Source organism: Gekko japonicus, unplaced genomic scaffold (assembly GCF_001447785.1).
Source record: "Gekko japonicus isolate JY-2015 unplaced genomic scaffold, Gekko_japonicus_V1.1 scaffold962, whole genome shotgun sequence".
In the NCBI taxonomy this organism is placed as follows: Eukaryota; Metazoa; Chordata; class Lepidosauria; order Squamata; family Gekkonidae; genus Gekko; species Gekko japonicus.
Window position 1 is genome coordinate 606,449 of NW_015163116.1, and position 10,887 is coordinate 617,335.

Sequence of the window (10,887 nt, forward strand, 5' to 3'; positions counted from 1 at the left end):
TTCTGTTTATTCTTATTTGGCAAATTTTTCTTAGATTAGCAAAGTCAAAAGTGTTGGTCCAGAATTATTGATTATGCTTCCTTTAGAAAGCTTAGAGTGGTTTCTGTAGAACTCTCAGCTGTCTTCCATCCAGGAACTGGTGAAGTCCATTTCGAGGAGGTCCATTTTGTCGGGAACATCCCAAACTCTTCTGCTGATGGCAGTTAGCTGGGTTTCTCTCACTATTATTCTTGCAAGGCTATTAGTACTGGCAGATCATGCACTCTGGGAGTGTGTCTGTGTTTGACTTAAGACTGGTCTGATAGCTTTTCTGATAGTTATTTTCCCATAATACCACTGAGCCAGTTTCTGGAGGGGAGATACCATCAAAAGAAAAGGTAACATGGGCCACACTCTATTGCAGCACTCCCTGTTTGAGGCTTCACCACCTATTCTGATCTTGATAGTCTTCAATCTGTTGTGCAGGATAGAAATTGTCAGTCACAGCCCTTATGGGCTCTACCCATTTCCTTCCTACCCCCTAATAAATATTCTTAGAAATGGCAAATCTTGGCAAATTTGCCACTGATTAACATCAAATGAAAATAGGTTTGGGCCTAGGAACCAAACTAAGTTGAACATTAAGTTCTGTTGACTTCAGTGGGAGGATTGAATACATACTTTCCCCCAATGAAATTCATGGGAGGAGGAATGCTTGACATGGAAACTGCTAAGTGCAGAAAAGAGGGCTGCACCAATGCTGACTCAAGAAAGAGAAAAATGAAAGTCTACAGCCTTAGGACAATGGGAACACTCTGGGAGATGGTTACTTGCAGATCCCCTGACAAAGCTTTGTGCAGAATGCATAGGGATCTTCAAATGAAGTACAATAAAATTTATTTTCCCACTGGACCCATAAAGTAAAAGTTATTTTCCCACACTTTCTTCTCTTCCCTGGTCCTAAATTGCTAGCCACAGATGTGCAGAAGTTGGTTGTGTTGAGAGGAAACACACTGCACATGCTCAAATGCACTCTTATGTAATGTCTGGAACACTAGTTGGCTGGGGAACATGAGTTCTTACACTCTGGCATCAGAACTATGTTCTGACTCAAATTAAGCCCTGGCAAGCACCCATTTAGCAATTCTCCTTAGTGCCAATGGCGTAAACAGCAGTGGGCCTGATTTCTAATATACATTTGTCCCATTTCAGTGTCTGTGTTTGTTTTCTCTGCCTTTCTGCTTCTCTAAACTAATGGTGAAGTCTCTTTCCATTTATGAAATTGTAGAATTGATATGCACAGCCTCTAAATATTTTCCACCTTTTCCGCTTAGCAAGATTGAACAAATGTATAGTATGTGGGAGGCAGAGCTTTTTCTGGCCTTTCCAGACAATGGGAACCTTCATCCCTGGAAATGAATCTTCAGACTTTGCCCGGAGGAGACTTTTTGGCTTGGCCTTATGAGGCAGAAGGAAGGCTTTGCCTTGTGGCTGCTCTGTTTCATCTCCCATGTGGTTTTCATTTGAGCAGGCCAAGTGTTTTCCTTCCCAAGCAAAGGAGTGTATATTGGCCAGACTTTAAATAAAAATGCAGAAGAAACAGCAGCCAGGCCATCTTTTCCCTTTGGTTACATGTTGGGTGCAGACCATGATATTGACTTTTGAGAGTTGGGATGATGCTCCGTGTTATGAAGCCAAGCATGAAGTTCTTAATCCTGTGTTTGCCTTCCTTTTAATGCCAGGGTTAGACCAGGGAGGAGGGAGCATATGCAGGGGAGAACTGGTGGGCAAGAGGGGGTTTTGAACTCATCCAGCAACCCACCACCTCCGATATCGTGCAGCCCACCACTTAAGGTCTGCTTCACAAGCCCTGCTCTCTGTACCCTCGCCTTCAAGAGAGGCGGATGCCAACCACAGGCAGAGCTTTTTCAGTACTGGCACCTTGCCTATGGAAAGCCCTTTCTCTTGAGGCTTGCCTGGCACTTTCTCCACTATTTTTTTTAAGTGCCAGGCCAAAACATTTCTGTGTTTTAATTAAGGGGTTGATATTTTTTTCTAACAAAATTTTTACGGCTTGCCTGGCACTTTCTCCACTATTTTTTGTAAGTGCCAGGCCAAAACTTTTCTGTGTTTTAATGAAGGGGTTGATATTTTTTCTAACAAAATTTTTACAGGGCTTTTAGCCTGGAAACCATTACATTTATTTTAAGTGGCTCGGTGTTTTTATGCTCTCACTGGGCTTTTACTGTTGGGTTTTAATTAATAACTGTTTTTATTATGTTTCCTTTTGTAAGCCACCTCGGGCAGGTTCCCTGGAGTCGCATCATTAAAGAGTTCTAAATGAATGAATAAGTCCACCTTGCAAATGCTCTATGTGCCCTGTAAGAAAACTGGTTTTTCCACAGCCAAATTTGACTGCAGAGAAAAACAGAGTAGGGGTGGGGCCATTTGCAGGGCAGGGTCAGGGGGCACAGGAAGGTCAAAGCATCCTCCTATTGATTCTCCTCTTCAAACATCTTCCTCTACATTCATGTTAACCACCAGACATAAATCTAGGGGAAATGTGTTTTTCTGAAATTAGCATGGAATTGTATCTTGACTCATAAAGACATTCTGTGTTGGAATAGCACTGTGAAGACCTGAGTTCAGATTCTTGCTCAGCCATGGATCTCACTGGTTGTCCTTGGGCAGCTAAACATTTCTCAGTCTTATTTCACTGTCATGGTAGCAATGGGGTTAAAAGAAACCCCAGCTTTTGGGAAGAAGAGTGAGAGATAAATCTGCTAAATAAATTTGAGGTGATTGTTTGGATAAGTCCTTCAGGTTGCTTCAGATGGAGAGAAGGTATGATCAGTGTCTGAGTATGAAACAACATTTCAATATTTTAATATCCCTAGCAGAATTTGGAGTGTAGCTGGCCTATTAGGTGAACAGAGAGTGCGAGAGAATGTGCGTGAATGGGCAGTTGCCAATCTTACCTGTTTGCAAGGTATCACTTTCAGGAGGCTTTGCTCAGATAAGTGGGGCTGATGCAGTGGAACAGAGCAGCAGAGGTGGTCCTGCAGGTATGTGGGTCTGATGCCTTGAATGCTGTGGGTGATAGCTAGCACCTTGAATTGAACCTGGCAACAAATCTATAACCAGTGGAGTGTTTGCAGAAAGGGAATGATATACAGATTCCACTTGGTGTCCGATAATAGCCAGGTCATGACATTCTGTACCAACAGTAGTTTCCAAGTTGTCTTTAAGGGCAGACCATGTAAGTTTATTTGTGTTGTGTATTTAAGAGCACTTTCTAATTCATCTACTGTGCTGCTATATCCGTTGTTCAGGTTCTGTAACCAATACTACAATCATAAATATTTACCTAGGAATATTATAAATATACGGTTGTATAAGTCTGGCAACTCGCAGAAACATGGGGGGCACATCATGACATCATGTGATTCTAGGAATAGCTGGAAACTCTATGATAAAAATATAGAGTTTTGGGTGATTCTGAAAAGCTATGTGATGCCACTTCCAGGTTTTCCCAGGAAGTGACATCACATTGCACACAATGCGGACAGTTTGTTTTTTTCTCCCAGGAACCGATGGGAAGCCCAACAGTCCTAGTGAACAAAGGCGTCCATTTAACTGGAGTGACATGTTGTAGTTACCTGAGATAAGGAGATTCTGCTATCTCTTTCTGAAGTTATATGAAGTTATATAATTCCAGAATTATATGTACCCTAGGAAAAAGGCCCGTTGTGGAAATAAATACAACAGCCTCTAGAAAGAGGCTCTGGGCGGGTGCCCCGGCCTTGGTCACTCAGTGTTAATTTGCTGTGGCTACCTCAGCGGGGTATAATGACACTGAGTCCCCCATTTTCTCCAGAGGAACTGATCTCTGCTACCCAAAGAACAGTTGTAATTTTGAGTGATCTTCAGCCCTCACCTGGAGATTGGCAACGATGGTTCCCCAGAAGGGAATAGTTGCTTTGGAGGGTGGAGTCTATGGCTTTGTACCTGTCCGAGGTCCCATGCATCCTGAAACCTCACCCTCTCCAGGCTCCATCCCTCACCTCTCCAGGAATTTCCCACCTGGAGTTGGCAACCCTATCTCCTTTCCAGCCAACCATCAACCTACCTTTATTTCCCCCTCACTCTTCACCTTTCCACCCCCACACACACACCTGTAGCCTCTCCCGTGCTCTGAAGCCCTGACTGCTACGTCACATTGGCTGTCAATATGGGGGCCACCTCAGCAGCATATAAGGATACAGAGCCCACCATTTTCTCCAGGGGAACTGATCTCTGCCATCTGGAAAGCAGTTGCAATTCTGAGGGCTCGCCAGCCCTCACCTGGAGATTGGACACATTTTACCTCAGAACAGAAAACTGTTTAAAATGTTAGAGGCAAAAGCCAATCAAGTCGCAAATGCAAACAACCTCTGTGTTCCGAGGCAAAGGCCAATGAGGCTGCATATGCAAATAACCTCGTGTTCTGACTGGCTATGGGGGGGGAGGGGAACAGCAAAATGTTTAGAATGTTGGAGGCAGGACTCAGGCAAAGCAGCCAGTGGATAGGGAGACCCTCTGAATGACAGATCAGAGAGCGAACTGATTTTGGAGCGTGTGGAATGTTCTAGAGAAGTGCCACCACCATTCGGCTTTTATTTATAAGGGAGATTGTCAGATGACATGGAACGCCTGCAAATGTGAAGCTTCTGTTCAAGTGAATACGGAAGCTCATTGAAGCTTTCACACCTATAGCAGATTTTTGAGTCAGAACAAAGAGCTCTAATGAGATCCAGCTGTTCAAAATAAAGGAGAACTGGTCACTTTTGTATTCCTCTGTTATAAATCTTTAAGCTCCCATGGTCGATCCAAGTTTGTAGTTCTCTGAAACACAATGGGCAAAGAAGAATAAATAAACATTTTCAAATGCCACTGTGAAACCTGGCTGTTTTCAGAGGTATCCTGGGCAATTATGATGCTGATGATGCATAAATAGCACAGAACAGAATCAGCACAACTTTGGTTCAGTACAGCCCATTGCAAATATTTGTGTCTCTCCCCCACCCCTTTCGTTTCTTCTCCTCCTTAGAAAAAGCACCTGGTTGATGTGTTGAAATGACCCTAACAATTCTTCACAACCACACAGGCATAAGCTAAGGAATGTTGAGTAAGCTTATTAACAAATCTTTTGCAGGTTCAGAAGGTTAGCCCAGCTGCCTGGCAGTTTCACAGCTGCTGCTCCTGTTGACAATTGCTTTGGCTGTCCCTTGCTTCAGTGTGTCATGGAAAGTGTCGCTCTGGGTTTCGGGCTGCTTTCAGTGCAGGTGTCCAAGAAATCTTGTCTCTCTGAGCGTGTCACGTGTTAAGCAGAGCCCCCTGCTAAACATGTTCTACCACTAAGTGAGCACTGATGAACTGAGGGGTCCAAATGTTAGAAGAATGTTCATAGTGGTTTAGTTCTCTAGAGGAAATGTGCAAGATCCTACAACTGTACTCCGCACGAGGAAGGGAATGCAACATTTCTCTTTTAACGGTTATGGAGATGTGTGGAGAAGTGACTTATGTTTCCTGTGTTCTCCCAGGTCTGAAGCCCCTCATAGCTTAGATGCAAGGCTGAAAGAATGTCCCCAGCAAAATGATGGTGAATTAATAAGGACAGGGCTGGCAGATAAAGTGGTATGAATAAGAGACATTTTTGAGCTGTGGACTTCTGTTGGTCTGGAATAAGTGTTCTATTGACCATCTGGGCTATATTGGAAAAAGGGAAGATCTGTCTGCCTTCAGTTCTTGGCTATTTATTTTTCAGCAGAAGAATATTTAGTTTGTGAAGCTGATATGATGTCCTTATCTGAAGTACACATCTTTGCCCTGCTCAGACAGAGATTAATTGATATTGAGATGCAAGAGCTTAGAGCCTTGGCTTCTGGTAGATGCTCCCCTTTAAGATGGGCACGTTTTCCAATCAACACCCCTGCACAATACTTATCGGATTTGACTTCTCCCCAGCTGCGTAGAGCATTTATACTGGCCCGCTTTAACGTGCTCCCCTCTGCGGTTTTAGCAGGAAGATTTAAGAAAATCCCCTACTCTGTTAGGTTTTGTGATTGTGATTCAGAGGAGATTGAAACAATCGAACACGTATTCCTCCACTGTAGTTTGTATGATGACATTCGGGCAGTCTATCTAGAAGCCATACTTAAGAAAGATGTCAAACAATCAGATGACAGAATGTTGTACCGTTTATTGGCTTCACAAAATACAGTGGTTATTGAAGCGGTGGCTAATTTCTGTAGCTGCCTTATAATGAGGAAGCTGTGTGTTAAATCCATGAACTGAAGGGTGACTGTTTATGATTCTGATCCATGCCAATAAAGGTTTTGAATTGATAGTTTGTAAAGGAAAATCCTCAAGTTACCCCCAGAATTGTGGCGATCCTGAAAGCTAGGAAGTGTTTGTGTGTTCCACCAGCATCAGCTTCCAATGTGGAACAGCCATCCTTTCCTTATTGCATGCTTTCATAGCTGGTAAAACTTTACTGTGATACAATTTGATTTCATCCACATTTTTTTCTCTTTCTAGGTCACCTCTGAGTTCACTGTCTGGCTTTTAAAGGAAAAGAAACAACACAAAGAAATTCTGATGGTGTTGTTTTTGAAGTCAGCTGACTAGTTTGGGGGGGGGGAGAGACTGTTGGAGATTTTTGGAACAGAACCTCAGCATACTTCTTTGTCAAGCCAAGATGGATTTCCTGCGGACATGGTAGGTGAATATACAGGTGGAGGGTGATTAATTGTATGAGTCTGAATTACTTAACGGGCAGGAGCTGCGGTGGCTCAAGTGGTTAAGACGCTGAACTGCAGGCTGTGGAAGGTCGGTAGTTCAGCAGTTTGAGACCCATGACAGAGTGAGCTCCTGTCTCTAGTTCCAGCTCCTGCCAACCTAGCAGTTCGAAAGCAAGAAATTGCAAGTAGATAAATAGGTACCACTTCAGTGGGAAGGTAACAGCGTTCCGTGCGTTCCGTGCTGGCAACATGACCGCGGTAATGTCTTCGGACAGCGCTGGCTCTTCGGCTTTGAAACGGAGATGAGCACCGCAACCCTAGAGTCGGATTCGACTGGCTTTCGAGCAAGGGAACCTTTATCTTAGTGCAGCCCTAAGCAGAGTTATGCCCTTCTAACTCCTCTGTAGGCTATTTTAAATCAGCACACATTTCCATATGACTAAAACAATGTTTCTGAAGCAGGTAAACACTATAGATGAAGCATGTATCTTAGAGGCATTCCCTTGTGTTCACACAATTGAGAATACCTCTTCTGTGATGGTACCTGACTTCTACGGGTTTTGTAACTATATTAAAAAAAATTTTTAATAATATTGCAGACTGATTTATCTGTCAAAAGGCTTCTGATTGATTGATTGAATCAGTTAACTGACTAAACATTGCAGCCCTGAAAGGGACTTCAGTTTTATCTCTTTGCAAGCAAAGTATCCCAGAAGTATGTCTTCAATCTCTGTTGTTGCTTTGGAGCTGCTTTTAGAAGAGGAGGAGGCAGAGTCTCTGGGTCGGGAACTGGGAACCCTAGCTAATCCTGACATTGACAGGATTGAAACGACTCAAAATAATATGCAAACCTAAATATGTACTCCCCTCCAACCTTGCAGATTTCTGGGAAAAAAAACACGCTCAACGTCATACGTAGGAGCCCTGCCCCAGATGTCCAGGCTACTCCAAACTCATCAGATCTTAGCAGTTCATAGAGTCAGCCCTGGTTGAGACCACCAAAGAAATCCAGGGTTTCTACGCAGAGGCAAGCTATGGCAAACTACCTCTGTCCATCTCTTGCCTTGAAACCCCTACAGGGTCATCATAAATCTTCTGTGACTGAGGGCACTTTCCACCACCAGTGAGAAGGAGGAGAGATTATAAAAGATTGATCATTGAGAAACATTTACACACCCATCACCCAACACATACACAAAGCTGCTTAAATATAAATGGCCATGTGCTAGGTGGTTGTGGGCAAGCCATTATCTCTTGGCATTGAAGATAGCAGCTTCCTACCCAACAGGGTTCTCATAAGGATTACTGAAATAACTTATGTTTTGAACACGCAACTGTGCTGTCTAAATATTATTCTGTCATCATCCATTGAGATTGAAATCATCTACCAGAAATCAATCATGATACCTAATGAAGATCTTGTAAATTCAGCTTCTTTCCCTTTCATCAGTGGTTCTTCCTTGTGATGGTGCTTTTGCTAAAAATGCAGGAAACAGACAGTTCAAAGTGGAAGAAAAGCAGTGAGGTTGCAAAAATATCAACACAGCGTCTACTTTAAAATAAAATGATATTTTTCTGCCTACGAGCTAGAATTCAGATTATCTCCAGTGTATACTCCATAATTACCCTGTTGCTGGTAAATACAAGGCGACTTATGAGCTAAATGATTAGTGAAATATCCAAACATTTCCAGCAATCAGAACTTCATGCAAACATAATCACTGTTTGTATTTGCATAGAATTGGAGCACAATGGGCCTGCAGAAAGACTAACTCACTAGGAGGTCTGCTATGAAGAGCTCTTTCTGTCCTCGGAGGAAGGGTGGGGGGAGGAGCGAATGTGGAAAATGTCTTAAAGACACAGGAGGAATTCAGCTAACAGCTGTTGTTCATACAGTTTCTTTCTGGAAGTCTGTAGTTGTGTTTATCAGGGATTGCCAATATTTTTGAGCCTGCAGGCACCTTTGGAATTCTCACACAGGGTGGTGGGCACAGCCACAAAATGGCTGCTGCTGGAAGTGGAGCCTGCCCATACAGGCAGTCACACGGTCACGGTCACACGGTGAAGATCCTTGTGGTGTTGTGGCAGCTGCTGCTGAAGTGGCTGCACAACCAGTCATACCTCCCATGACCCCTTAGAAGCCTTGCTGGCCAAATGCCTCATCTGGCCCCACCCACTTTCTAAAAACACTTGGTGGGTGGCAGGAAAGGTACTGATACGCACCAAGTCACCCACAGGCACTGTGCTGGGTATCCCTGGTGTATATTTTATGTTTAAAAGAGGATATGGGGCCAAGAGACTCATGTCTGACTTTGTGAAGAGGAAAAAAAACCCTCTCTGTAGGTAGAAGCCTGCTTTTTTTTGTTGTTTTTGGACAATTTTGTCACAAATCCTGTCCAAAACAGGAAAGAAGCAAAGAGGTTGCTTACTTGTACAAAAGCTTTTTGGGGACAAGACCTTAGTTAGACCACTATGTGAAACAGGATGCTGGGACTAGATTGACCACTGGTCTGACCTAATGGCTACTTCTTCACCTACTTCTGAAACCCTGTGAAAAGCCACCTGCCCCGCCTTAACAAGATAACCCCCGCCGCCACCCACCAGTGTTGTGGACTGCCTCTAACCTAGTGAGCTGAGGAGGTAGTGACACCACTCTAGAAAGATAGGGAGCATATTTTTGACTGTCACATGGCCAGGCCGTCCAGTTCTGAGCCGGAATGCCAGGAACTTGTGGCACCTGTGCTGTGTAACTAGGCCATCCAAGCTGTAAATGGTTACCCATGACTATGACTATTCAGTAGTCAGTCCAAAACAAACAGTTGCACCAGTTGGGGGGGGGGGTGTCCATCTGTTCTTTTTCCTGTTCAAGCATTAGACATGCAGGGAAGGGACGTGGCTCGGTAGAGTCCCATCACATCAGATCTCAGAAGCTAAGCAGGGTCAGTAAGTGGATGGGAGTCCACCAAGGAAAGCTCTGCTGCTAGGGAAGTCAATGGCAAACCACCTCTGCTTCTTGCTTGCCTTGAAAGTCCTTGGTTGGGATTTCTGTAAGTCGTCTGTAACTTGATGGCACTTATGTACATAGTAGATTTGCAACCCCTTAATCCATTAGGTGTCCTTCACCTGATTACTTGGACCTTTTCTATTGTCCTGATTCTGCAGGAAAGATCCCCACCCTCAGATTTGCATTCAATTGCTATTTTGATATTTTATTACTATGAGTTGTTGTTGTTGGCCATTCAGTTGTGCCCAACTATTGGTGATTCTATGGGCCAACTCTCTCCACGTTTTCCGATCTTGTACTGTTTCTTTGGGTCATTCCATGCTCAGGCTGGTGTCCACTTTTATGGTGTCTAGCCACCGTGTTCTTTGGCGTCCCAGTTTCCTTTTGCCGCTAACCAATCCAAGCATAATTGCTTTTTCTAGTGAGTTCTTCCACATGGCATGGCCAAAATAAGTCAGTCGCAGTTTTATTATTTTTCCTTCCAATGACATGTCTGGTTTTATGCGCGCCAATACTTTCTTGTTTGTCACCTTTGGTGTCCAAGGAATGCGTAGGAGCCTTCTCCAGCACCACAGTTCAAATGAGTCAGGTTTCCTCCTGTCTTGTTTCTTCATGGTCCATAGGTTGCTATGAGGAACACAATAGCACAGACTAATCTGCATCTGGTTGCTAGGCTGATGTCCTTGCTCTTCCAATTACTATTAGTATCACCACCATATAGCACGTAGAGCAGTGAGGGTGAGGGGGCTGAATCTGGGAGGAAGTGCTTGTCTTAAGGCTGCCCAGTGAGTTTGACTGAGGTGAGATTTCAAACTGTTTGCTCCTGTAGGCACCTCTTAGCCTCACTAGCAGCTCATTTTAACTGCCATGTGACACTGGCTTTTACAAAAAATATGGCAGTGACTGGCTATAGCTTATTTAAAATGCTGTTAAGATTTTGAAAAATAGCCAGGGCTATTTTTGGGCAAGAACGCACAGGAACGGAGTTCCGGCTGGCTCCAAAGTTGACCACGCCCAGCAGGAACTCATTAGCATAATAGGCCACACCCAACAGCAGAAACGCATTATAATTGGCTACATTAGGGGTGTGTGGCCTAACATGCAAAGGAGTTCCTGCTACAA

At 43.9% G+C, this 10,887-nt stretch overlaps 1 protein-coding gene across 1 annotated transcript in view; it reads left to right on the top strand.

Annotated features, from left to right (window-relative positions):
* The first annotated feature begins 6,646 nt into the window (after positions 1 to 6,646).
* Positions 6,647 to 10,887, top strand: part of TMEM100 (transmembrane protein 100) — a 13,191-nt gene continuing 8,950 nt past the window's right edge. Inside the window, exon 1 of the mRNA XM_015406847.1 lies at positions 6,647 to 6,738. The gene's annotated coding sequence lies outside the window, so the exon portion shown is untranslated. The remainder of the gene's footprint in view (positions 6,739 to 10,887) is intronic.